Genomic DNA, 23,459 nt, shown 5'->3' on the forward strand with positions numbered 1-23,459 from the left:
ATTACAAAGGAGATCAAATGGGCATGTGGCAATCGCTTTTAATGAGACAAAATGAATTTTAAAATACAGCCAGCCAGAAAGCTGAGCTAAAATTCCCTTGAGAAGATTTTGGAAAGTTCTGAGAAGACAGGTGAAGGGAGGATTAAAGCAGGACCAAGAGCACTCTGGAGGGCCCTCACAAATCGAAATGCCAACACTGATCACAGGCCATTCTTTGCACAAATGTAAGGGAACTTAGACTGGGTTTGGTCCCAGGATTGGAAATTTCTATCTGAAGGTGAAAAGGGCATACTTTCTAAGCAAGTTTTATATATGGGTTGCTATAGTACCTTTAGTCCTAGCACCTAAGTGCCACTTACAAATATTAAAACACAAATTGCCCGAGTGGGTGGCATTAAATTACCACTGTGTCTGTTAGCAATGTGTTGTCAACTATATTGGAAGGGTAAAATAAACCTACCCAAAATCACCAGAAAGTGAAACATACAAATAAACTTTCCATTGTGTCTTGAAGGCTGCCAGTCTGGGCTTTGGCAAGATGCTAAGGAGAGTGAGTCCCAAAAGTGGAAGAATTCTACCACGTAATCCATAACTATTTCCTCTTCTTCATTTTTGTGTTATGTTTATTCAGGGGCCGTAAGGAGTTGTGCTCAGTGCTGGGGGTGGCGGCGTTATTTCATGGCACAGTGATGGAAGAGAGTTACAAAACTGCCGCTAAAACAGGGAAAGCTGTAATTTCAATTTTGGGGTTGGAGGATAAGGATAATCTCACGAGCAATTATGAAACCACAATGAAGCTGCTATAATGGTCAAAGTACTTCACACTTCTATGGCACCTTCCAGCCAAGGATCTAAGAGATCTTTACAGACAATAATAATTAAGCCTCACATCATGCCTGTGAGGTAGGATTCATTATCTCCATTTTGCAGATGAGATGGTAGCCAAGATTTTCACGCTTGGGTACATAAAGTTAGACATCGAAATATGAGGCCTAATTTTCAGAAGTATCAAATACCTGCATAACAGCTGTTGAAGCTTCCTCAATAGCTTTCAATATCAGGCCACTAATTTAGGTGCTAAATATAGAGTTAGTTGCCTAAGTTTGGGCCCCTATGTGTGAAAATGTTGGCTTAAGTGATTTGCCCAAGGTCACATAGTTAGTCAGTGTCAGAGTTGGCCATAGAACCATAGATTCGATTTTCTGCACTGTGCAAAACATTTGCTCCTGATGGTCAGACCATTATTGCTTTACACTGTAAATCCATTTTACGTTACACTAGATGGGTCAGGACAGTAAACGATCAATGACTTGAAATCAGGCTCAGTTTGTCTTTGGTTTGCAAGCTTGAACGTGACATTTATACAGATTTTTCTTTTCTTTTCTTTTTGACCATGGCAATGCCCTGGAACAAACTTTTTGGCAAAAAACAAAATAAAAACCCTCCGTGAGAAACTGATCCTTGATTTTGAGACTCATTTACAGTTCCAGCAAATGATTCAACACAAGGATTAGGGGCAAAGATGTCTCATAAGCCCAACTGAAACCAGTGGTCTATCTGAGTAGGCTGCTTAAGTCTTGGAAATCAGACCCTCACTGTCTGCTCAGCTTGGTTTTATATAATCTCTTTCAGGTTGGAAATAGAATTAAGCAGAATTTTGCTTACTAGCGGACACGCTGCATTTCTGGTTCTCCCCAGAAATGAAAAATAGAGCCAGATGCATCCCAGATATAATTTAAGACCTGGAGCCACTGTTATAACATGAGGCAGTGACACAGAATTTCACCTAATGTTTCTGGCAACATTTTGTAAGCAGGGCCCCAAATTCAACTGTTTGAATTTCTCTATCCTTATTATGTAAATCTATGCAGCTCTGTAAATCGTAGGTGGCTGCATATAGCATACAGCATATAGTGACTCATTTGCTTTAACAGCGTTAGCTTGATGAAATTACTAATTGTGCTTTGAGTGCTGAAAATAATAAAGCCATATGTGTAACTGCTGTGTATATTTCATAACTGAGACTACTATAAACATGCACTACTATAAACTGTGAAAATAATGTAGCTGCGTAAATTTACAGTGGACTAACGTGCCAAAGCCCTGCAGTTGTTAGTGAAAGCCAATGTAAGATGCTGCTTCTGTCCAACTACCCCTAGAAGAGGATGGACATTTAAAAAAATATATATATATTTATATGTATATGTATAGGAAGTATATTTATATATATGTACAGGAAGTAACCGCTTTCTGTGCCATTTGCTTATGCACAAGACACTGCACTGGTATTGTCCCTTGCTCCTAGTGCCCCAGGGGATTGTGGAAATGGGAAGGTTAATAAGTGACATTAGTCTTTCGCTAGCTACTCCATGAGGTGGGTTTGACTTCTGCTTTGGAGAAGGACACCGCTTTGGTTTACTGTCCAACAGTGCGTTGCTGCAGTTTGGAGGTTTCAAGTGAGGGGACAGATGAAAAAAATATTCAGGGCAGCAAAAAGGGGAGTGCTGACTCTGCTGTAGTGTCCCCCGTTTCCTGCCAGTCCCAAGAAAACTCTCAGTGAGTGCACTGTGGAAATGGGCTTCATTAACCTGGAAGGGTTGGGCCGCGTCTCAATGGGACATCAGTTCCCTCAGTCATCATGGAGATTATGCAGAGTAATATCATCTTTGCTGAGTCTGTCAATATTATGTGGTGACTTCCTCTTCTGCGTGAAACCCTCCCAAGCATGAGAGTGGCTGGTGGGGCCACAGGGTCAGATGTTTCCTGCAGACACTTATGGGGATAAGAGGGCTGGGAGCAGTAGACCTTTATGAGCATCCCAAGATCTGGGTGCTTAGGTGACTGGTCCCCTGCCTATTTGATGCGTGAGGGTGGGGCAAATCACTCAGTGGAGGGCCTGTTGTTATGTATTCAACACCATAAGCGTGCATGGTGCTTCACAGACAAATAAAATTGGAGGCTCCCATCAATAGAGGAAACTCCATGAGCTGAAACTCATAACTGGAAATGGATATGAAAAGGAAACAGAAGGGTCTGTTGTCGGTTGCCTAGATAGCAGGTTGATGGGCACATGAGAGGTGCCACAGACTGTAAATCCTAGAAGTTTATTTTTGGCAGCACTTGTTTCTTACCTAAAGAACAGCAAGAGGCCTGCAGAGGTAAGACACTGACCCTAAGGAAACCCCACTCCTTAGACAACCTCTTTTACTTTCATTCTTCAGCAGCTAGACTATCATCAGTGAACTCCAGCAACTTCCAACCCTGTGACAAAAAAAAATCATTGGTGAGACTAGTATGGATCTAAAATGTGGCCGTGACTGAACAGTGAGAGCTAGGGGAAGGTATGCACTGCTGCCATCAGCACTTTCTTGTTCTATGGGATGTCTGAACAGGTATGACAAATATGGATCTCTGGCAAGCAGCAACTTGCAACTGCAGCTGTTTTCACAGTTAAAAAACAGGGCAGAGCAGACTGGCTACTTTCAGTGAAGTGGGAGCAAGACAGCTGAATTCCCTACTTATCTCAGATTTATAGTCTGGTTCTAGTTTATTTTATCACTTCCCCACAGCTGCCTGGCAGTCTCCTGGAGCTGCCATCATATGTCAGAGAAGTTTCCCGAGTAAAACAAAAGGTAGCTTGAGGCAAATAGGGCTGTACCTGGCTGGAATTGGGTGCTGTATTTATAACACATCAAAGATGAGGAAGGTAGTTTCAAGAGGTCAGGCCAAATAATCCCCTAACAGCAGCAGTGAAAGAATTCTCTGCGGTATGAGGTAAAAGAAAAAACCCTAGTGATGGAGAATGGTGTCACGTAACAAAATTGAAACAAAGCTGCAGCTGAGCAACTTCAAAACTACTCGGGCCAGATTTACCCCATTTAGATCAATGGAATGAAACCGGGTGGATTTGTCCACTTGGATTTTAATGTGTTAACAGCTGAGGATTAAACTTAAATCAACACCAATACTTAATACAACACAAAATAAATGTCACTTTTTAAAGACTGCAACACACAGGTTTAAGACAGTTAGATGAAAGAGAGAGCAAACTCTTTTCTTCCCTGAAACATTTGAAAAGGTCTCACATTTTCAAAGAAGACCAAAGAATGTAATCTGACAGGTAGAAAATATATATCTCCTATTATCTATAATTTAAAAATATTGCAATTCAAAGACTTCAAAAAAACAAAACAAAACAAAACAAAAAACAAAACCAACAACAAAAAAAACCCCAACCCAACAAAAAACAAACAAATCAACCCTCATAACCTTAGGATGCAAGGCAGTCATTGTACCCCATTTCAATCCTGAGTTTAAAAAGTGTTAGGTACAAATATGCTCTTTATGTACCCCTGTGTTTAGGTTTTGCATCAGTGTGATACAATGTTAAAAGGCCAGATTCTGCAACCTTTATTGAGGCTTAGACCCAAGGATTTTAGAAGAAATAAGTGAACCTGAATGGATTTCCTAAACATGCATTGACTTCTATACTTTATATGCTTGGTTATTTATACCTTATCAAGTAACTTCTGTATCCACATTAGTCCTGGAACATATCTGACCTGAACTATGACAGGAGAGATATAACATTTCTCTCCCAGCTGAACCCCCAGCAGAACTCTCTGTTCAATTCCCCATATGGCGGGCAAAGACAAATCCCTCATGATCTAGGATCCCATCCTGAAGCCTGGATTGGGCGGGGAGAGGACCTGGCCACTTTTAGGAAGGTTAGCTACAAGCCAAGTCCCCTAGCCTAGACCACAGGAGCCTATCTTTGGAACACAAGCGGTGGTAGAGGGTCAAAGGCAAAGGGAAGGGTGGAAGGGTGTGAGGATAAGCAGTGGAAAAACTTGGGAGTTAAAACGAGATAGGGATGGGATGCCAAAGTTGAAAGGGAGCTGTGGGGTTGGGAAATGTTGGGGAGAGATCTGGAGATGGTGGGAAAGATGTCTCAAAGAGAAACAGAGAACCCAGTAGAAGGTGGAGAGAGGAAGGGAGATGAAGAAGGGCAGAAAAGAGCACTGAGGTACCCAGGAGAAGAGAAAGAGGTTGAGAATGGAGTTTGAAAGCAAGCAGTAACTGAATCATGCATTATGGCATGAACAAGTTGAGAGAGACAATGGGAAAGAGGCAACAAAAAGAATGAGAGGACAGAAAAGAAAGAAAAAAGAGGGAGATTTGTAGGGAAGGGAAAATAACAAATGGAACATAGAAAACAATAGGCAGAGAGGGTGACAGCAAGAATGTGGTTTGGAGAGAATGAAAGTGGAAGGTGGAAGAAGAAAGACCCATCATAGGTTAGCAAACAGTATTTAACTTATTCATGTTCCTCTGGCTCAGTGGTTCTCAACCGATTTACCATTGTGGGCTGCATATATTGCTGTCTATGTGTTATCTGGGCTGCCTCCACACAATATATATAATGTCTGTATGGCCCTGAGGCTGTCACATGGGCTGCATCTCTGTGCTGATTGGGCCGCAAGTGGCCCGCGGGCTGACAACCACTGTAATGGATGATTATATTTCCCTGGCAGCCACTGAGGGCACAATTACCATTACACAAACCCCTTCCCATACTGGGAGCAGCCAAGTGCTTTCTTTGAGGATAATAAATATGCAAAACATCCTTGAGCACTTCAGGCTTCAACAAAGTGCTCTCCAAATCCCCCTCTAGTCCTGGACAGCTTCCCTCCAGCCTTTCTGGTTGAAACTTGGCAGCTCCATTATAACCTACATGTAGGCTCCCCAGAGCTATCCTTTTATAGACTTGCCTATTAGTGATATTCTTGTACTGAATATTAAAAAAACCACCCAACCCTGTTTGGCTAAAACAACCATGATTCAGATTAACTCACAGTCCTTGTCAGAAATGGTGACGTTTCCCATTCCTTCTTCCATGGGTTTACTTGTCATTGATATGTACGGTGCATATGCTACCCTGTAGTATCTGTCTGTAGCAGTCTGTATTTATGGCCTGACCAAAATCCTATTCAAGTCAATGGGAATCGTTCCATTAACTTTAATGGGATTTGGATCAGGCCCTTAGGGCCCAGCCCTGCATGACTTGCACATCCAAATATCCCATTTAACGCCTCATAGAATTTAACTTTTCTGATTCCAGTGAAATCAATGGGAAATTTGGGAATGCAACTCAAGCCATTAAGCCTTTTTCCAGAGCAAAGAGCTAACCTCTTCCTACTGCTTTAGTTAACTTTTTCCAACCCATGGGAATGCTTCAAGAAAACATCTTCCTCTTACAGGACATTCTGATCAGTCCAGACAATGACTTACAATAAAATTTTCAAAAGCACCAAAGTGATTTAGAAAAGGAGTACATTATTGTCACGGCAAACCTGGTGGCTGAACTTTGTGACTTTTTGTCCTCACCCATAACTATTTCACATTTGGGGACAATGTATACCTTCAAATCAGCGGCACTGCTGTGGGTACCCGCATGGCACCACAGTATGCCAACATTTTTATGGCTGACTTAAAACAACGCTTCCTCACCTCTCGTCCCCTAATGCCCCTACTCTACTTGCGCTACATTGATGACATCTTCAACATCTGGACCCATGGAAAAGAAGCCCTTGAGGAATTCCACCATGATTTCAACAATTTCCATCCCACCATCAACCTCAGCCTGGACCAGTCCACACAAGAAATCCACTTCCTGGACATTACAGTGCTAATAAGCATTTGTCACATAAATACCACCCTATACCGGAAACCTACTGACTGCTATACTTACCCACATGCCAGCTTTTACCCAGACCACACCACACGATCCATTGTCTACAGCCAAGCTCCATGATACAACCTCATTTGCTCCAACTCCTCAGACAGAGACAAACACCTACAAAATCTCGATCAAGCATTCTTACAACTACAATACCCACCTGCTGAAGTGAAGAAACAAATTGACAGAGCCAGACGAGTACCCAGAAGTTACCTACCACAGGACAGGCGCAACAAAGAAAATAACAGAACACCACTAGCCGTCACCTTCAACCCCCAACTAAAACCTCTCCAACGCATCATCAAGGATCTACAACCTATCCTGAAGGATGACCCGTCACTCTGACAGATCCTGGGAGACAGGCCAGTCCTTGCTTACAGACAGCCCCCCAACCTGAAGCAAATACTCACCAGAAACCACACACCACACAACAAAAACACTAACCCAGGAATCTATCCTTGCAACAAAGCCGTTGCCAACTGTGTCCACGTATCTATTCAGCCACACTATCAGAGGCTCATTCACCTGCACATCTACCAATGTGATATATGCCATCATGTGCCAGCAATGCCCCTCTGCCATGTACATTGGCCAAACCGGACAGTCTCTACGCAAAAGAATAAATGGACACAAATCAGACGTCAAGAATTATAACATTCAAAAACCAGTCAGAGAACACTTCAATCTGCCTGGTCACTCGCTTACAGACCTAAAAGTCGCAATATTACAACAATAAAACTTCAAAAACAGACTGCAACAAGAGACTGCTGAATTGGAATTAATTTGGAAACTGGACACCATGAAATTAGCCTTGAATAAAGACTGGGAGTGGATGTGTCATTACACAAAGTAAAACTCTTTCCCCATGTTTATTTTGCCCCCTACTGTTCCTCAGACGTTCTTGTCAACTGCTGGAAATGGCCCACCTTGATTATCACTACAAAAGGTTTTTTTTCTCTCCTGCTGGTAATAGCTCACCTTAAGTGATCACTCTCTTGTTACAGTGTGTATGGTAACACCCATTGTTTCATGTTCTCTGTGTATATAAAATCTCCCCACTGTATTTTCCACTGCATGCATCTGATGAAGTGAGCTGAAGTGAGCTCACGAAAGCTTATGCTCAAATAAATTTGTTAGTCTGTAAGGTGCCAAAAGTACTCCTTTTCTTTTTGCGGATACAGACTAACACGCCTGCTACTCTGAAACCTGTCAAAGTGATTTAGAAACCTAAGTCCCCTTTTCAACACCTGACACCCAACTCCCATTTGACTTTGAAAATGGGATGTAGGCTCTTAAGTCATGTGTAGGTGTTTTTCAAAATTTTCCCCTTAAATCTTTTGCCATTCCTTGAGGAAGGGATTATGTAAGAAAAAAAAGATTTTACCTTGACATTCTTTTCACAATAGCATAATATTCTTTTAACAATAGCAATAATTAAATTGATATTCTTCTAACATAAAAGACATGTCACATGGCTAACATTAAGTGCGTATAAAGTGTTTGACTCATCTGTGTCTCATCTACACTAGAAACATTTGTGCCTATTTTCCAGCAACAGTGCTAAACAAGATAAAATGGGTCTGTTGCTGGAAAATGAGTACAAAATTTACAGGAGCAGAGTAGGCCTAGGAGGGCGAATATAGATGTGATGGGTTTATCAGCTTAATAGGAAGCTTATATCCTCCTTAAGTGCATGTAAAGTATATAATAACACAGTATGGCTGTGGAATGGGGGATTTTAGAAAAATCTCCCACCCTTGCCGTAGCACTTATATAGCTCTGTTGTGCTAGTAATGACTCTTACGTAGAACGGCTGCCTATACTTTTACCATTGTGACAGTTAATGCTGCTCAGAGCAAGCCCGGACAAAATGTCATCAGCTGGTCTTCACTAGGTCTCCCAGCATTGCTAGCACAGATTGCTGAATGGGAACTACAGCAACGGTGAGGGATGTTTCCTAAAATCCTCCTTGAAGAAAAGGCCTGAAAATGGTGATTTTTAAAAAAAATACTGTCAGGAGTACAGCCTCTTTTTGCTTTAGCCAGTTTTATGAATGAAATTTACAAGTAAAAGTGAGACATTCTGGAGGGTGGGAATATCAAATCACTGTTCCCTACACAGCAACATATGTGTGCATGGACTGTCTACAGAAATATAAGAAGACACAGTCCCTGCCTTGAAAAAATGACAATCAAAGGACTTGATCCTGAAAACATGTAGTCACACAAGGGTCCCACTATTTTCAAATTAGACTTAATTGAAGTCCCTGAAACTTCTTACATGAGTAAAGACTACTTGTGTGAGTAAGGCTCACAAGATCAGACCCTACATTAGATGATGTTCAATCAAAAAGATGTGGGAGGTGGACAGGGCAACACAAAATTGTGTAATTTGTCTCATTTAGATCAGACACTTGTTGTTTGGTCCAAGATTCTTTCTTTCTTTCTTTCTTTCTTTCAGATATGCCTGCTGACACCTGTGGACCCAAAGCACTAGCCTAATGTTATAGCCTTTGCTGAGAGCCTGATCTTGTGTGGGGCTGAGTGCCAGAAGCCTGAAGAAGAAAAATATTTACTTCATATTCATGTAGGTAAATGGCCATATTTTATATCCTGAGAGACCCATGGAATTCTCCACACAGCTTTGTTATTTAATAAATTTAAAAGCAGGGGCTACTGGAGCATTTGAAGTTCTAGTGTTTGTCATGAAGGATGTCATATTCAGGAAGCATCCACAAGGAACAATGTTCTCAGGAAAGCAAACACACTGGTGTGCTGATTTTTCCATGCATGCCCTAGACTATTATCTGATGTTTCCAGCTATTGGTTCTGATCCGGCAAACACTTAGACATGTGAGTAAAGTTACTTACATGTGTAGTCCCACTGACTTCAGTTGGGCTATTATTTGTGAGTAACTTTACTTATATGCATAAGTGTTTTCAGGATCAGAACTTCAGTATATAAGTGTACAATATAAACATTCTCCTAACACCACACTCAGTATTACAAAATGTTTATTTTCTCTCTTAACATTTCTCTCTTAACATACTACCCAGTCTCTCCCTTTGAAGTCAATGGGAGTTTTCCATTGGAGCTGAATTGGGCTTTGTATGTACAGTTATCATATAGTTTACTGCACTAAAAAGAGCATATTAAAAGCCTTATATTACTTAGTATTGCTTGATCATAAAGCACTATGTTCAGAGTTTTTCTGTTTCCTTAGTATGATCTCCTCATTTCAGGACCTGTAATGTGAATAATTAACTCATTGGTGGATCCACACTACTGTACTAGTTACGTATATACTTGTGCTAGCATTTAAAGAGGAGAATTTTTCACTCTGTCTTTTATCATAGGTGGAGCTGGAAGCACTGCCAATAGCACTGCCTGCCTTACACTTGCCAGTACAAGAATCTATTTTCATTTGTTTATGAGTTTGCCATCTTTTAACAGGTGAGGTTGGAATTTTCCATGCTGGTGTTTGGCTCAGGCTGTTTTTGTTTTTTCGGTTTGTTTTTAATTTCAGATAAAATGATTCAATTATTTCTGAGAAGAAAATAAGGGAAAACATATGTTGATTTGCCCATGTTAAAAAGTTTCTTACAACCTTCTCCTTGAGAAGCTCTGGCATTGCAATGTTTTGGAGCAGGGACTTGAAATTTAGCAGGAGTGGGGCTGGTGTCAACGATGGGCTGCTTGCCATCCCTGTGAAAAAATGCCCACGTTTGGTCAAGTCGTAAGTCTTTGAAAAGTCTCGGTTTGCAAGTGTTCAGTAGAGCGCTGTTAGAATTTGGCAGCTAAATTCTCCAAAGATTCCATCCCATTGAGCTTGCTGCAACCTAGGGATGAGGGTGCTGAATTGGGCTTTCCCTGCAATTGCTTCTCCTGGCCACCAGGAGAGACTCTTGGGTGCCAGCCCAAAAATTGAGAGCAGGGAGAGTTTCTCACCTGTGCTATAAATGCTCTCCCTGCTGGCACCAGGCAGTGTGTAGGAGGAAGCTGACTGAAATGCACAGGGGTCTTGGTGGTGTGGAGTGGTTTGGAAGAGGAGGATAGTAGATTGGGTAAAGGAGCGTGTGGGGTAAGACTAGGATTGTGAGCTTGGGTAGGAAAGATACTGGAACAGGCTGGACAAGGAGACTGTGGGGTCGGGGGAGGGAAACTGGGGTTTGGAAGTTGAGGGATGGGGACTGAGATCAGACACAAGTCTGGGGAAGGGAGGAGGGAGACTGCAATTAACTCAGTGAGGAGATTGGAACAGGAATGAGGGGCCATATGCAGGGAAGACTAGGACTGGGAGAAGGAGCCGGAGGAGTTAAGGGCTTGGGGGGACTCTGATGAGGAGCTGAGGGGGACATGGGAGTGGGACAGATTAGAGGGGCCATCGCCAGAAGGGGTCAAGATTGGGGGCACTACACTGGGACAGAAAGGTCTGTGCACACTAGAGAACACTCCCCTCCAGAGTCTGGAATGGAACCCAAGAGCCTGTGAAGAAACAGTATGTGATCATGTGATGTAAAAACTGTATCATAATCCAGATGCACAAATTGTGATTGCAGAGGCACCTTAATTCTGGCATTTCCTAACTTTTGAGTGCCTGATTTTGCACCCTTAATAGTGTTCTTTAATGTAATTTTTTGCGTATAATATAATTATGTCCAGTTATTTACCATTGTACCATGGCACAGCACCACATTGGTACTCCTGTATATAACTCGTTAACAGTAAGAGAAGTTGTTGTATAGTAAATTATGGTGAAATAGTTCCATGTCATGATCTTGTGTTGTGTTTGTATATTATTTTTGCAATTCAGTCAAACCTCAGTTACCTGAGAGGAGGACAGTGAATTAATTTGGATGAATGAGGGTTCGTATAACTGATGGACTCTCGATATAGTTAATGTACATCAAGGAACACCGTGTTGCTTTGGAGGAAAGAGCATTGTGAATAATCAAGGTTTGGTAATTGAGCTTTGCCTGTGTGTAAATACCCTTCATTAGATGTGTTTTGTCTAGTGTACAAGGAAATATTAATTATAAAAGAATAAAGTTAGGGTTCTATATTGACACACTTAAAATAAGGAAACAGCCAGTTCTGATTCATGTCAGCTTGTACTTCTCAACATCACATGGCAAGGTGGTGACACACGTGGTGAGTGGGAGATTAGAAAGGTATAACATCTGGCTCTGTCAGGACACTCATTTTTCCCTTCTTGATGTGTTTTTGTTGTTGCTGTCATTGTTGCCTGCAGCAGAAGTGGAAGCAGTAGCTAGGACTACACAGATGGCATAGACCCGGGGCAAATGCTGACCTGTGGGAGTCAGCAATGATATTGGGCTTTTTGTCCAACCTCTATTGGCATTTGCACCCATAACTGTACCTCTGGACTAACAGCACATGGTCTGACTTGTTTGGGTCAAGTTGCTTTTATCCCTCTAGTGTTCTCTCCATAAAACTCACTCTGTGGGAAGCCCTATCTACCCACATAAGCCCTTAACACAGGGCTAGAGTGGTTCATATGGCCTTGTTTGGGATCTCTGTCCTGGAGTGAACATCACTCCCTTTAATGGTGCGATTGTAGTTATTCATCCTGCTGGGTGTTTCCACAGTAAGGCCTTGATTTAGCTGAGGGCTCGCCCATGTGTCTTACTTGAAACACATGAGCAGCCCCATTGATTTCAGTGGCACTACTCATTTGCTTAAAGTTAAACACATGCTTCAATGCTTTGCTGGATCAGGGCATAAATATCTATTTTAGAGGGTTTACTGTGTGCATGGATACGTATGAATTCCTGTGGGAGATGAGATTCGAGGCTGATTCTACATTGACTTTGTACTCATCCTCTTTCAACCCCACAGCAGTTAAGGAGGCTACATATGATGCAGATTTTGGGCCTGTAACTCTCAAGTAATAAACATTTCCTCCATCATGAAGCCTAGGACTGTTAGCACATGGGAAAAGACGCTTCCTAAATTTGAGAGGTTTTTTGCAGGCAGGGGTGGGGATCCTAGGTACTTTATAAAACTGAGTTACTGGGAATACATAGCTTTTTTACAAGCACATTTGCAGGTTAACAATCTGTAAAAAAGCTCACAGTGCATAATACTTTTAAAGTGCGCAATAAAAAGGTGTTTGATATAAAAAAAACCCAAGGGATTGTGTATGTGTCTGTCATATTTTGATGAGCCAGAATGTTCATAATAATTTTTAGCAGAAGGTATCAGTATGTACAAATGACAGTTATATGTAACCAATGGGGCCTGAGTCTGCTTCCACTGAAGTCTTTAGGAATATCATCCTTCATTTCAGTACAAGCAATTTTGGGTGCATAGGCTATATTTTTATCACAATTTTAAGCCCAGTCCTTTAATGAGGCACCATGCAAGACCTGGGGACTGCCTACACAGCGCTCATTACAGGAGCAAGGCTTTTGCTAGTAGGGGAGGAATTATTGCAGAAAGAAAATCTCCGTACCTCAGCCATATTTTTGGGCCTGACCCTACAAACTTGCAGGCCCTGATTCAGCACTTTAGCTGAGTAAATGAGTAAATAACCATGTCATATGCAAGCTCACTCTCTTGTGAGTATTTGGCCCAGCTCTTAGAGTCCTGTGATCATGACAAAATTTCAGCTTTCATTAAAATGAAAAAAGAAAAAGAAAGCAGTTTTCTAGCCCTCATGGTTGCCAAGAGAAGCTTGAACATATAACCTGAGTGCATCCTTATGGCTCAAAAACCAGACGGCAAAGAAAAAGTACCCCTAATTTACTATTTTTTAAAATATCTTGTGATTTTCAGTCCAGTCTCATGATCTTTGAGTGCCTGACTCCTGATTTTGAAAGCTTGGCGTTAGCAATACTGACCTGCTTAATTGCTTTGTTGGCTTGGGGCCTTACTACTGTATGTTGTGCATACGAGTGGTCCCAGTGGTGATCAGTGGCATGCTCATGATGGACAAAAGTCAGTTACATACAGAAAAGGGCCCTGAAAATTGTTGGGACAGCTCATGGTAGTTAGTATTACTTCGGTTAGTAACAGCCTGCAGGATCATGCCCTATCAATACTAACCATACTTGAGCAAACGGCCTGATTTTATTTCTTAGAATAAATTATTATCCACAATTAGTTCAATTATTAAAAAAAAAAATTTGGAAATTCACTCAGCCAAACCAATGTGATGGGAATGTTAAGCATCCAATAGGAGAACACACAGCTGCTATGAAATAACAAATCCAGGCCCTCACTGTGTTAGGCAAAAGGGAACAACCCTTATCCTGCTTTTTGTTGCAGTTTACTTTATTTGCATTAGCAATGTATTTAAGACGTCATTGCCAAGCGTGGTGATTCTTGGCATACCCAGGACTATAAGGCACCTTATTAACCACCGCCTTTCTTGTGGTAGCTGGATGTCAGCTCCCTGACACTGCCAGCCCTTCAGCCACTCAAGCATTCTCCTCTGGGTTTATACCAGCCCTTCCTTCGCCTTGCAGGTTAACAATAGGTGCACCCCAATCCTTGAATCCTTTTGAATTGTTCCCCTGTGATACCCAGCCCCTGAAGCTGGCTACTCACAGAAGTTCCAGATCCTCTGACCCAAAGGTGTAGGGTGCCCCAATTTACCAGCTTTACCATCACTCGCTGCTCCTGTAAAGCACACAGCACTTGTGAGCACTTATAATAAAACAAAAGAATGTTTATTTAAGAAAGAATAAAGATTTAACTAGAAATGAGAGAGTGGTGGAAACAAGTGGTTACAACACAAAACAAATTCATAAAATGCAAACCTGGGTGTATACTTATCAATAGTTATCTGTCCTATCTAATAAAGTAGGTTATCCCACAAAGTTCAGTTTGCAGAGCTGGCAGGTTTCTCAAGATTTGGGATACAAACCTTCATGAAAGCATACCCTTCTGCTAGGGGTTTTCTTCTGTGAATAGAAAAGGAGTACTAGTGGCACCTTAGAGACTAACCGATTTATTTGAGCATAAGCTTTCATGAGCTACAGCTCACTTCATCTTCTGTGAATGGATCCAGAGTGCCTTGCCCTATACCCTATTATATTACAGCAGTCTTCTATTCACAGCCAGGGTGAACTCCTCCCTTCTTGTAGAAAAGAAATGGTTTTGATTGTCGTTGTCTGATGGTTTTCCATTGACTGTGGCAGGGGTAGACAATAGAACTTTGCACTACCTTGCTAGCTGAGTGGGGAGGGGTAACAACTCCATCTTCCTTGAATGGGCCATTATCATGACACCCCAGGGACTAATTTCTAATCCAAGTCCATAAAGCATACTTTCCATTTAGTTACATTATTCCTTAAATATTATCTGTACATAAATCTCACAATGACTATGAGTCTTGACAAGTTAGGAGCTTTCTGTAGATACAGGATATTTATCCATAAAGAGTATATATAAGGTAAGATGAGTTTGGTGTAGTGAGTTTACCCTGTCTCCGGTGAGAGCTTTTTGCAAAGAACAGGGGACCACATAGTCAAGTGGTCTATGTCACGCCAAGGTATTTTTCACCATATTAAAAATCTGAATACTTTTCCAGAATACTGCATTTAAAAAAACCCTACTAACCAACCAACACAAACATCCCCTGGAAAAAAACATAACCCCCCCCAACAACACTACAGAGGCATTTGAAGGTGAAATCTATTTCCTTTCCTTTATTTTAAGTCAACTGTTGGGAACTTTTCAAGAGTACTAATTGACACCCCTGGAGACTCAAATCCTCCTATTCTCATGGCAAGCGAAGGTGGTAACAGAAGCAGTGCAAGATTGTCCATGGGAATTATTATACTTCCTTTCCCCTATCTTTTGTCTTTCTTACCTACTTAGGCCCTGATCCTGCAAAGACTCACTCCAATGCTTAACTTTAAGCACGTGAGTATTCCCTTTAGCTTTAGTAGAACTAGTCAGATGATTACAGTTAAACATATTGATTAGTCTGTGCAGGATTAGGGCCACAGCTGTAAGCTATTTGGGGCAGGTACTGTCTTCAGCTATGTGTTTGTACAACTCCTAACGGGATGGAGCCTCCATCTCAGCTGGGTCTTCTAACTGCTACTGTAATACCAATACCAAAAACATAATAATGCCACCGTATTTCAGTCCTGACCTACAAGGGACCATCTCGACCAGTAAGATGACAGTTTAGTCTCTAACCATTCAGTGCTTGGCCTCTCTGCTAACAAAGGTGCTAACGGGTGCTAGAAGGGATGGAAATCTGTTTCCATTTTCCTCCATTGTATCCACACTGGTTTGTTATGGTGGGGTTGTTTACAATACCATAGCTGGCATTAGTTTTTTTAAAATAAGAAAAGGAGGGAACTAATACATAAACAATTACATAGATTTGTGTAAAATTTTGTGCCCATCAACTTTGAAGTATCCCTTTAAGAATAGGATGTAGCACAAATTCCTGATGTGAACTCTATATACGGTTCTTTTTTTAATTGTAAAACCAACCCAATATCTCGAAGGCTTTATGAACAGCCCTTAGAGAACCTTGAATTATTGTGGTGCAAATACTTGGGTCACGTTGTGTACATGGTTTTCCCTGAGAACGAAGAGAAAGCAAGCTTCCCAATTGACATTAAGCCAGTGTTTGTGAAATAAATCCTCCAGCCTTCAGGCTAATGAAATTCTCCAGAGAGAAACAAACATACTCATCACCAGCATAGTTGCCAGTGCAGACATCCCAGACTTATTTGGAAAATTATTAGTCGTATTTGTATTTCTGCAGTGCCAAAGAGCCCCTGTCCTGGACCAGGACCCTATAATTTTATGATACCAATGAACAGCACAAGCACCTGACCGGCACTTGTCCAGATGCAGGAGGATGACAGTATCCTAAAGATCCTGCTCCACCCCAAACTCCAACACTTATAAAATAAAATAAGTCCATTAACTTTGTGAGTGCTGCAAATAGCCATCTTGCTGTTCTTCCTTCGATCCCCCTGACTGCCTGTGGGCCTAGTGGTGCAATCAGGTGGACAGGAATCAGTTGGGTTTTTGGGGTAGGGCATGCTCAAAATTGGTTTTGGAGGTGCTCGCAAAAATAGTAAGGCTAACTCTGGACTCATGCTCATTTATGGCCAGGATGGGGAAGGGAGGAGAAAGAAGAGAAGGCTATGTCATTGTCCCTGCAGCCTGAACCCAGATCGGTGGCTGGATTTGGCTTATTTGACTTCTGTACTCTTCACCCACATAAAGCTCAATTATTCAATTAAGAAAAAGGAAGAAAAAAAAAACCCAAAAGCAAACAAACAAAAGCCTAATGAATCACAATGTGCTTTGGTCACTTAGTCTAAAAACTGTAGCTTAGTTTTAATTATTTGTTTAACTTCATGGTATACTCGTGAACATACAGTAGAATATGCTAAGTAAAAGTAATGACGTCTAAGTTGTATGAGACCTTGTTCTGCCATTAAATCCTTGCTGAGGAGCGGAGTGAGACTGAAGTGATTTTTGTGAGAATGTTTCGTTTTGTAAATTTCCGAGGTTCTGTCTTTTCCACTGAATGCATCCGATGAAGTGAGCTGTAGCTCACGAAAGCTTATGCTCAAATATATTTGTTAGTCTCTAAGGTGCCACAAGTACTCCTTTTCTTTTTGCGAGGTTCTACTGCTTCACTTTCACCATTTCCAGAGTGGCGCTGTAAGCAAAATTTTAAGGTGAGAGAAGAGTTTGTTTCAAACAAAAACAAACATTGAATGTGACCCTTTCCCCCCCCCAGGCCAGTAAGGGGTTCAATCAACACCTGCCTTGCAACTCTGGATGCCTTAAATGCTAGGCAGCTGTGGCTCACAGCCTTGACACCAAGAGCCAGCATATGAGCAAAAAGGTCTCACCCTGACTTCTATCACCCAGTTTCTTTCAGGGGGGACCTCCACAACCCTTCCAGCCGCGGGTTCTCCCCAAAAATGTTTACCTGCAGCGCTTAGCCCCTCTCACTAGTAACACTCACAAAACCTAATCAAGTTTGCTGGTTCTTTAAAGAGTAACAGTTAACCTGTTAGCTTTAAAGAGTTAACCTTTAAAGAGTAACAGTTAACCTGTTAGCTTAACTAAAGTTAACACAAAGTAAAACAAGCTTAGTAACAACAGAACACAGATTTAGGTGATACCAAGTAGAAGGGCTAGGGATAGAAATGGTTACAAACAAGCAAAAGTAAAAATACACTTCTAAGACTAAAATCTCACTTAACAAACTAGCGTCATTTATGCAAAGTAGTTTTCTCACCAAAGTCATTCTTCCAGCATGGCTGGTGAGCCTTTAGCCAGGATCCAGCACGGAGCCCAAATTGCTTGGTTCTTTGTCTCCTCAGGTGAAGGATGACAAAATGACCTTTTGTCTTCTCTTCATCTTCTCCAAGTTCATAGACCCTGCCAAAGGAGACAGGAAGGCTTCCTGGAGGGTGCAGTCTCCATCCCCCATGGAGATTGTTCAGTAGTCATTTTCCCTCACTTTCTTGCTTTGTTTACTTTGCATGTAAATGTGCTTTTCATTATCTTTGGTCACACCTTGCTTAATTTACATAAGAGACACAGCGTTGTCTGTGAAACAGCATTTTTTTTAGGGCCATCTGGGGTTAGGCACTATCTGCCAAACAGATTGGAGGAATATATTTCCATTCCAGCACATCTCTATAGTTTGTTGCATGTGAACCATATGTACTTCACACAAGAATATTAATGATCAGTGAGTTATTAGTCTCCCAATGATACATTACAAGACACCTCTTAAATAAATATCATGACAGTGCGTGGGGTGCACTGGACTGGTCAGGCCAGCTGAGACTCACTGCTACATACCAGGGAACCCCTTGACCTCTGGCAGTAGGGTGCTCTTGGGGTCATACCAATATGTATGTAGATCCAATTCCCCGGAACTTGCCATCATCACATCAGAAGCAACTCTGTCTTTGGAAGATGAATGTATTCCACAATATTGAACTTCTTCAACGGACAGAGGAGAAACTTATCTTAATTAATTATCTGATAATTTATGGATCTTTCTTGTTTCACACTAGCTGACCTCATGTGTGATGCCAAGACATCTGAACACATTTGTCCTCAGCCATTGGTGGAAATAGGATTGTTTTCTGAGTAAGCAGCACTGGGTCCTGTATCTGTTTCTTCTGTTGTTTTAATGTACATCGACAGTGATGTGATGACTGCCATGTTGGCTGGCGACCTCCAAAGTGAAAAGCAATAGACTCTATAATGTGAGAGCCTAATTTAAGCTGAGAGCTAGAGCAGACCCATACCCTCTGTAGATCAGGCACTGAAGGGAATACCTAACACACACTGGCTAGTATTTTTTTAGAAAGTGCCATCATCCTTTCCCTATTAAAAAGCAATAAAAATATATCTTAAAACCTCAGGTTATTACAATTCCTCAAGCGAAAAAGTTATAAATAGCCCCTATAAATAGTAGCCCTTCTGGCCGCTCTATTCTCCTCCCCTGCACTTTGCCTAGCAGCATTGCCCAGAGAAGCAAACTCAGAGAAAGAACCCCTGCGTTCTCTTTCTATTTCGGCCACACAGTTGCTGTGTGACCAGAAGCAGGCCTCTTAACCCCTCTGTTTCTCGTCTGCACAGTGGGGCCCAGGATTCCCTTTGTATGACTCTTCCCCCCAGGCTTTTAGGCAGGGGGTTGTTTGAGAGCAGCAGTGCTGAAGGGTACTGTACTTTTACCGTAGCCTGGGTAAGTTCTCCCTGGCCTGCAAAGCGCTTTGGAGAGAGGAGACAGAAGTACCAGCCCGGGCTCCCCACCCCACATACCCCGTTGCCCAGGCCGGGGCTCCCCCGCTGCTGCTGCTCAGCCCCACCCTCCCCCACACACAGCCGGAAAACACAACCTGCAGCGGCAACTGGCCAGACAAGCCCGCCTGAGGCTGCTGGTACCTTTTGGATCTTAAGACACACTTGCCTGCCAGGGAAAATAAAAGCCTGTCTTAGGAGATGGGTGATTTGCTTTTGATTGCTCCTCAGCACGCTAGGATTTTATTATGGCATCGCCCGGCAGGAATGGCTCACAGGGCGACCATTATAATTTCTTGCCCGTGGGGCTGCCACACCTGACCGCTCCCCCGCCACCCCTGGGGGGGGGGGGGATCGCTGCTGCCAACCACAGGCTGCCGGGGCAGGGGGGGAAAAAAGGGGGCGGGCCCTAGGGGCGGAGTCTCCTCGGCCCCCGCCGTGCCCGCCTCTGGTGGGGTAAGGCCGGGAGGGCTCCCGCTGCGGGTTGGTGCCCGCTGTGAGACTGACGAGGGAGCGGGAAGGGGGGCTCGCTCCCTCTGTGGGGAGGAGGCTGCGATCGGGCGTGCGAGCCCAAGTGTGTTTCAAAAGCAAAGAGCCGCTCCCCTGCCCTTCCCTCCCCAGCCTGGTGAGCGCTGCTCCCGGCCGTCTGCGAGTCCAGCGCGCCGCCAGCAGGGTGCCCGGGGCTGGCCCGGCAGCGCGGGGCACCGCCAGAGGCGCGGGCAGGGGCGCAGAGGGGGCAGACGCGGCTTCTGTCGCCGGGCGAGCAGCCCGAAATAAAACAAAAGCAGGTCAGTGTGCTTCTTGCACCCCCGTCTTCTTCCTGCCGGTGTGTGCGAGGGAGCCTTCCCCAGCAGCCGCCGGCTAGTGGTTTCCGAGGGGACCCCCCGTGACTCACGGGCAGGGCTGGTTCTGGTTTTCGGCTGCAGCGTGTGTGTGTGGGGTGCGTGTGTGTTGGCAAGCGGAGTTGCAAAGGAGGGTGCGGGGAATCTCTCGCCCCGCTCAGCAGCGGGCGGAACTAGGTCGGGCTGCTGGTGTGTCGGGGTAGGGGGGTGATGGGGCGGGGGAGTGCCGGCTCTGGCGTGGGGTGACAGCCATCTGGCTGAGTCGGTGGTGTCCTCAGATGCCTCCTTGAGCCCTGGCTGAAGCCAGCCCCTCCGCCCACCACCTTCCCCCTCGTCTCTAGCGGAACGGGGGGCTGCATTTCCTTCCTGCCCCCCGGGCCTTGCCTAAAGAAATAGTTTCTTCACCGAGGGGTTGTTATCTCCAGCCAGCTGGACTTTCTATCTCCAGCCCTTTCTCCCGAGGAGGGGCCTCCAGGAGGAGAAGAGACAGAGGGTTAGGGCTTCTCATCTGGCCGATTCTGCTTGGCAGGGGTGAAATGATCGCTGGAAGGGCAAGGCAAGGAGCCGGAGCTTAGGGGGGAGACAAGCCCTGCAATTTGGGGGGAGGGGGTAGGCTTTGCATGTTTCCTGCGTTCGGGAAGGGTGAGGCTTTAAAAAGGGGCTTAGCCTGTTGAAAGAGGGGAGGGACAGTGGTAGGGATGGTAAAGCGATGTCTGAAATGCCAGCTGATCCGTTGGTGTGTGCGTGCATGTGTTATCTGTGTAACTGTTTCCTATACCCAACAACTCTCACATGTAATAGCCACAGGGTGTTTGTTTCCCTTTTCGGCACTGAGGGAGTTGCTAAAGGGGAGGCTGCTTTCAAAAAAGGGGAACTTGGAGACAGGGAATCGATTTTTTTTTTCATTTATTTTTATTTCTAGTCTGAATGAATCTGGAAGCATGTCACACCCCGCCTCCTTGCACCCCTGAAACATAGTTCTAGATCCAGGCTAAAAGGATGCTTTGATTTCAGAATTTGCTGCTGTCTAACCCTTGCTGCGTGTAATTCACTGCAGGCAGAACAAAGCTCTGTCACAACTGTGCTTCCTGGTTGTCGCCTCCTGCCTGCAAACCACTGAACATTTTCCACTTGATATCATCCTGCAGAAAGGGAGAAAGGAGACGCAATGAGAGATTCAGGTAATACACCAAAAATACGCTCGCTATCGGTAACTGTCAATGCTCATGTCTGTGGAGTAGTGCAATGCGTGGAGATTGTATTGAACTCTGTCTGGGTGATGTCTGTGGTTGCATCAACGTTGTTTAAGTGAGGTTTGCTGAGCAAAAAATCCAGATGACTTTAGAGACTGATCTCTTTTTTCCTTTATTTTTCTCATAATGCCAGTTAGGGGAGAAAATATTCAGTAACTCAAACCCATCATTCCTATTAAAACGTTTTGATGGGTTTTAAGCATTATTTTTTAACGGATAATAATAAAAGAATAAAAGGTTAAATATGTTAATGGTGACAGAATTTGGCTTTGTTCTTGTCGAATTAGAAATTGCCTCTTTGGAAAGGCAGCATTGCCAAAAATATGGTCTACAAACGTTACCAAGGACTAGCACCAAAGTGCTTTGTTTCAGCTATTCTATTTGTTGGCATGACTTTTCTTGGAAGTAATTCACTGTTTGCCTTTTAAAAAATTAAATTGTGGTTTTGCTTAAAACACAGCGAAAGATTTGTATGCAATAAGTTGTTCTTGGGGGAGCTATTAGTTGTGTGTGTGGCAAAAGAAAGAGAACAAAGAAAGCAGGCTTTTGATAAGACCCCTTAATTCAACTATAAAATGCTGAAATTCATCATCAGCTCCTTGTTCTCTCAGTAAATCTCTTCTTCTCCCTTTCAGAAATACGGTCCATGTTCTGTTTTGCTCCTTTTCAAACGAGCACAGTAATTCTGTTCTGACTGACATTTGCTCAAGTGTTGGGGTTGTCTGTAAGCCATTTAAAAATATTTGTAACCTTCAGACTCAATATATGCACATGTCTTTCTGTCAACCTATATGTCCAGGTTGAGGTCATAGGCCTTTCTGAAGTGCCTGTTGAGACTGAAATAATATATAACTCATGGGACAATGACAACATTTTTTTCCCTCTCCTGCTCTTGAAAATGCTGTCCTTAGCATTGTAATTATGGTTTTGCTAACTTGAATGAGAAGGTAAATATAAAAGGAACCACTGTTGAGGACTGCAGAGCTATAACCGTTTTGTATTGTTGCCATTTACAACATTGTCAGGGCATAGATATGTGGAAAATGCCCTCCGCCCCACACACACATACCTTCATTTACAATAAAAGTAAAGAACTCAATGAAGAGTTCAGTGCCTCACCTGTAACGTCCGTCAATTTTTAAAGGTGACACTTGGTACAGCTGGCAAGAAAAATGGGGGCCGTTATTTTGTACGGGAAAAGTTGTTTCAGCCACACCAGACAAAAGTATGGTTTGCACATCAAATAGTTTCCCTGGAAGCATCGGCCAGTGCTTTGGAATGTCCAGATTAGGTATCCTGATGCCATGAAGGATAATAAATATTATTTCAATCTGTGCATTGTGTGTGTAAATTATATGGATCATGTAATAACATAGAACAGGCTGCTCATCATAAGAGAATCCAAGGCTTAGCCAGCTGAGTCTGGAGCTGGGAGGCATGGACTTCGGTGTTCTAATTCTGGCTCTGACACTGATTCACTTGTGTGTTCAACATTGCTAGCTTCTCTGCGTCTCAGTTCCCCCAGGCCTGCTCCTGGAAGTGCTCTTCATGTAGGACTGCTACTGGTAATTCTGCATGGCGTTTCAGCAGGGTCTTTCATAAGTCCCAATCTACTAGACATTTAAGCACATTTAAGACTTTACCCAGGTGAATAGTCCCACTGAAGGTAGGGAGATACAAAATTGTGTAAAATTGATCTTGTGCTCATGTATTTTCAGGGTCAAGACCACAGACTGCAAGTCTTTGGGCATGGGCTGTATCTATTTCTATACTAGTACAGTGCTTAGCAGAATGGGGCCTTGATACTGATTAGGGTTTCTGGCACTATTGTAATATAAACATTAAATA

At 43.1% G+C, this 23,459-nt stretch overlaps 1 protein-coding gene across 6 annotated transcripts in view; it reads left to right on the forward strand.

Annotated features, from left to right (window-relative positions):
• Positions 1–20,068: 20,068 nt before the first annotated feature.
• RNF152 (ring finger protein 152) overlaps positions 20,069–23,459 on the forward strand; it is a 61,992-nt gene continuing 58,601 nt past the window's right edge. For 3 of the 6 annotated variants that reach the window (XM_074944978.1, XM_074944979.1, XM_074944974.1), the window contains exons 1-2: positions 20,721–20,914; positions 21,416–21,539. The gene's annotated coding sequence lies outside the window, so the exon portion shown is untranslated. Of the gene's footprint in view, positions 20,305–20,720; positions 20,915–21,036; positions 21,095–21,415; positions 21,540–23,459 lie in introns of those variants that run through there. The other 3 variants (XM_074944975.1, XM_074944977.1, XM_074944976.1) reach the window with 3 other exon arrangements.

This window comes from Natator depressus, chromosome 2 (assembly GCF_965152275.1).
Source record: "Natator depressus isolate rNatDep1 chromosome 2, rNatDep2.hap1, whole genome shotgun sequence".
Lineage (NCBI taxonomy): Eukaryota > Metazoa > Chordata > Testudines > Cheloniidae > Natator > Natator depressus.